The following is a 5,563-nucleotide window of genomic DNA, read 5'->3' as shown; positions in this document are numbered from 1 at the left end:
TTATTTTACTTATGTCTCTCACCTTTGCTTTCCCTCCATCCCCCACTGCAACAGTAACTTGCTCCAGGCTCACTTTGCTCTAGTGTGTAGGAGATCCATCTGCCACCAAAATTACTAGTCCCAGAATTCCTGGTGCTCCCCGCGATCTTGGTTTTCCCTTCCTGCTCTGTCTCCGTCCCATAGCCTCCCACACTGACAAGTCCTCTGAGCTGCCAGCTCTTCCTCTCTGCTCTCCATCTGGTGGCTTGGGGAGCCAATTTCCCCAAGCTGCTCCACTCTCTGCCGGCTCTCCTGCTCTGCTCTCTGCCCAGCACCTGTGTATGCAAATTAACCCACTATCTTTGTTGGGTTAATTTGCATACTCACTCCTGATTGGCTGGTCAGCATAATGGAGGGATGGTCAATTTACATGTTTCTCTTTTATTATATAGTGTGTGTGTGTGTGTGTGTGTACTGACACATACACACACACACACACATATGAAGAAGAAAGTCTGAAAAAGCAACTATTAACTTTTTAACTTTTTATTTTTTTACTAAAAAAAATAAATTATTTACTAAATTATTAGGTAAGCATTTTACAAACATATTAACAGTAACAGTGGAGCTGGAGAGAATTGCACCTTCTCTAAGGTGCAGGGTGAGAATTGCCCATAGTGTGGTGAGACTTGTGGCCCTTCCCATGGCCATGGCTCTTGGTCCTGCAGATGTCAGCCCTCGCATCTCCCTCTGCTTGTGGACTGGTTTGGTGATCCACTGGGTGCCACAATTTCTTCAGACAGCCTTATGGACTGGATCAATGAGCATAACCTCAGAGAATTTGTCCGTGGCATCTTCACCAACCCAGGAGGAATGCAGGACTCTCAGAGCCCACAGTAGCATCCAGCTCGCTCCTCAGCAACAGACTGAAGACTTGAGCAAACGTTGGCTGGTTAACACCGTGATGGACAGGCTTGCCTTAGGTCACGCCCTTAGGAACAGGGCATTTGCGGCCACCACGGTACACACAAATCCGATATATGGCATAACCTTGCTTGGCCTCATATCCCAGCCTGTGCACTTTGTGGGGCCGGATGGGGCAGGGGCCCTGTGGAGTGTAGAGATCTGGCAGTACTGCCAGCAGCACACCCTGAGAAGGAAACGCATTACATCAGCCTGCTCCTGGCTATACTTGTAAGCACCCATCTTGGTTTACCAGATGGCTGCAGCCAGGCAGGAATAGAAGTCCATTATTAACTCCTTAAGTTCCATCTCAACAAGCTAAAAACAAACAAATAGGGACACAAAATCAGCAAATCAGACCCAAGGAATGAGAAGAGAAGAAATAAAAAAGAGCAAAAATCTATAAAACACAAAAAATACAACATAGGAGGTCAAGAAAGGTCAAAGGAGACCCCAGGCATCTCCTGCAGAGGAGGAAGGAGGAGGAAGGAAGCCCTTCAGTAAAGTTTCTCCCTGGAATATATGCCTCAGGGATACTCAGCCAGGCCTGGGGCGGACAGGAGTGATCCAACCTGGAGAACAGAGAGGGGAGAAGAGCCCCTGGGCTGGCAGGTATCCCCTGCTTGCTTGTTCACCTTTCAGCTCTCAGCTTTCAGTGAGAGATATGGAGTGAGACTGGTGTACTAGAGAGACACAGGGTGGGTCTTACCAAATTGAGCACCATTTCTTTTGAAATGGTCTTGGTTGGGCCAAAGCCCGAGACCCCTCTGGATTTAGAAATGGCTCCAGGCCACACTGCTCTCTTCCCTTCGGTTACTTGAATCATCTAGGAACTCAGCTCTTTATCCACAAAAGAAAACAAAAGATTTCAGTACCTGAGTTTATGGAAATGTGTAGTCTGCTCAAACAATTCTATTCCGATACCTCCTTAGGAGAGGAAAGGAACACATTTTCCATGAAACTCTTAAATATTATTCTCTAGTCTCATTAAGAAATATAATGCAAAAATCCACTAAGGACTATGTTCCCTCTTTATACAAAAGGTTACTGTAGAAAATACCATAATAAGAACGTTGCAAACAAAAGAGAGATGGAGATTACCCTAACACATATTCTTGCAATAAAAACTGAACTGGTAGCTGATTGAAAGTGTAGAGGAAAACGAGTTGTTTTGAAAGATTACACAGACATTATCTCTCACAGAGGTCAACATCATAAAGAGGACATGTTCAAAGTAAGTTGTCTGTACTCAGCCTGACAGTTGGTAGTTTGTCTTAATTACCTTTGAGAATAGAGTTTTAAAGAAAACAATGCCTTTAATGGTTTGTTCTGATCTCATTTTTGTTCTGGTCAATATTTCTGTTAATGACCGGGATGTGGATAGGAATAATATGTTGATCTAATAACCCTGACCAGAGATGATGGGGCGAGGGGTTGGGGAGGGCTCAAGGGTGGCTGCCCCAGCATGAAAAGCAGAGATCGTTAATGGTTCAGAGGGCGGGGCCAGGGTCCCATATGGACCAGCCTGTCAGGCAGGAGCCGTCCTCTATCAGCCAGGCATGGGCTTATTTAGTTACAAGGTCAGGGGCAATCCACAGTTCTTGCGTGGCATCTGGGACAAGGGAAGCCAGAGCCCCAGGGTATGCTGAGCCCATCATGGACTTGAGCTGCATGGCTCAGGATTTAGTTCTGGATTCTACTCATGAAATCCTTAACGCAAGCACACTGGTCCCAGTTCAGAGGAAGACAACTGAGATGGGTGAGGCATCAACATATTGTTACCGGGGAGCTAGTGAAGAAACAAATGGAGAGGAGCTGTATGGAAGACGTAATATGTGTCCTCAAATGCTTGAAGGGATCACACAGCGACAGGACTAGACTGACTGCTATTGCCAAGGGCTGCTGGCTGCACATCGGTGCGAGGTAGAGGCGCCTATGTAGGAAGGATGAGCCCACCGCTGAGGGTTCAAACAGAGGCATCCATGAGGGAGGACTGTGGGGCATTCTTGGGTTAGGAATAGTGGTGGCTGGGGATGGCCAAGGATTAGAAGACTGGCCCAGGCGATCTCCACGGTGACCTCCACACCACAATTCTAGGAGCTCCCAGTGAAGCAGGCTTGCTCTGGTGTCCTCCTTCCTCTCACCGTTCGTATGAAAGTTCCTTTTTCTGTGTGCTGCCTTCTTCAGTGAGTCCACACAAAGCTTTCCTCTCGTGTGTAAGATCCTTGACAGTGCTCCCCACATCTTGCCCCGCGCAAGGCTGCGTCATTAACGTGTCTTTCTGCCCATGCGACCATGAGCTCTGATAAAGTAGGACAGCCTCTGACTTCCTGTCAATCACACGCCCTTTGCCTTGCCATCATTGTAAACATCCTGTAAGCAACTCGGAAAATAGACAAACCTGCTTTTAAAAAAGGGGGTGAGAGACCTCAAGAACTCAGAGGACAAGCCAAGGCTGAAATGCTCCATTATGCAACTAATTCACGTTGTACTTACAGAAAAAAAGTTCATCACAACTGAAAAATATCTTTTCTCATTGTCAGCCATACGGTGGCCCCGGGTTGGAAAGAAGAGGGATTCAGAAACTTCAGAAACAGAGTGAGTCTCATTAAAGCATTTTTGGAAGCCCAGAGCTCTGATTACACCAACTCTCACATGCAGGATGACCACGCCCCAAACTGACCATTGATTTTTCCAGAATCAGTAAATGGGCCATCCTATCTACCCATTTCCTGGATGTGCAAGTTGGTCTCCTGGCTCTCCTTCACTGCACCTAAGGCCCAGAGTTAACTTGCAAATTTGTGGTCTTCACTCTGCAGGGATAAGTCATGAGCTGGGTCTTTTAGACTCCTCAGCACTGGGGGTGCTATCACCTTGCCCCCCTGCCATCACTACATGAGTGGAAGCAAAGCCCCCCCCCCACCACCACCATCACTACATGAGTGGAAGAAAAAAAAAAGGCCACATATTAAGTCAGAACAGATGTATTTGAGATCAATAATATATTTGATATGGTCAGAAGTCAAGTTATTAGAATAGCTTCCTGTTGTGGCAAAATTAGGATATGCTTTGATAACATTGTTTAGAATTAAATTTTTCAATAATTTGTGTCAACATTTGTCCATGTATGTACTACTCATCAACATCACTTTCTATGAGTAAGGGTTCAAAACAGGCAGAATAAGAAATCATTAACCCCTGGGAGATCATGGCCTCTGTGGGGTCTGGGGTTTAAAACAGCTGATGTCAGGAAATAAGAGACAGAGAAGCCAGGAGAATTGTAATAAGGGGCTCTCTCCTGTGCAGGGCCTGTGCTGGGAAAGCCAGGAGCTGCAGAGGCAGGCTCTGTGAGGGTGCTGGGGGGCAATCCTGGGCTGAGGGCCTTAGAGCAAAGGTGCCAGAGCATAGACCAGGGTGCTGCACAAAAGAATCCAGGCTCCCAGGCCTGCCCCTTCTTTCCTTCCTTCCTTCCTTCCTTCCTTTCTTTCTTCATCACTCTATCACCTCACAGAGGAGAGGATTGTCTAAGAACTGTCTGAGATTATTACAGATGAGTCCAATCACCACTCACCACCATCCATCACCATCCATCTCCCTGAGAAGAAGGGTGACAAGATCCGGCCACCATAAGGCCAGGACCTGGGGAGGCCAATGGGAGCATCAAAGATGTCATGTGATAGGTTCTTCTAAGGCAGCTGTTCTCCACGTTTCTCACTTGGGCCACGTGTGTTGGCCGATGTTCACTTGCCCAACCTAAACCCATGGGTGTAACTCACCCTTGACAAACATAATTGGCACCCAATTATTTGGCATGACTTTTTTTTTTAGCATTTCAAATTATGAAAACAATAAAATTAGGCACTTATCTCAAAAAATTGTCCCTTGAAATGAAATGACAATAAACATAGCCAGCCTCATTTTTTAAAACTTTCTGGTTTTTTTTTTTTTAAAGGGTACTGTTTGCTGCCTGTGGCCTTGGCTGAGATAGAGTAAATGGAAGACTTGCAATTCCAATTGTAATAGCTCAGACGCCCTCTCTCTCGCTCAGAGTCCAAGTGCTAATGACAGACTGATCTCTCATCTATGTTATTATCTCTAATTGCTGATGAAATTAAAGGATTTGCACACTTTAATTCTGGAGGAGCAGCAATCCCCCTTCATTCATCACAGCAGCCACAGAGCCGACAAGTGTGGGTAATATGGGCTTCTGAAAGCTTATAGACTCTCCTGAAAACTCCCTAAATGAAAGCTTTCTCTCAGGTGGAAACATTCTCGCATCCAGAGTGCCTTCTCTTCATTCATGTCCCACTGTCCCTAAACATCCAAGAAAAGATAAGGCCTTAATCCAGGAATAGGAAGAGGGGGGTGACAGGAGCCCAGTGGGAGAGATACCATCACAGAGAAGGAAAGCTGAGGAGCCTCTTTCTGTCTCTTTCTTGCTTTTCTTTCTGTGACAGGAGCCCAGTGGGAGAGATACCATCACGGAGAAGGAAAGCTGAGGAGCCTCTTTCTATCTCTTTCTTGCTTTTCTTTCTTTCCTTCCTTCCTTCCTTCCTTCCTTCCTTCCTTCCTTCCTTCCTTCCTTCCTTCCTTCCTTCCTTCTTTTTTAATTCTGTCCCCC

General features: G+C 46.1%; 1 pseudogene; it reads right to left on the bottom strand.

Annotated features, from left to right (window-relative positions):
* Positions 1-589: 589 nt before the first annotated feature.
* On the bottom strand, positions 590-1,185 carry LOC107182048 (annotated as a pseudogene).
* Between the last annotated feature and the right edge of the window lie 4,378 nt (positions 1,186-5,563).

This window comes from Myotis davidii, unplaced genomic scaffold, assembly GCF_000327345.1.
Source record: "Myotis davidii unplaced genomic scaffold, ASM32734v1 scaffold573, whole genome shotgun sequence".
Classification (NCBI taxonomy): Eukaryota; Metazoa; Chordata; class Mammalia; order Chiroptera; family Vespertilionidae; genus Myotis; species Myotis davidii.
This window is presented reverse-complemented; position numbering and strand designations above follow the sequence as displayed.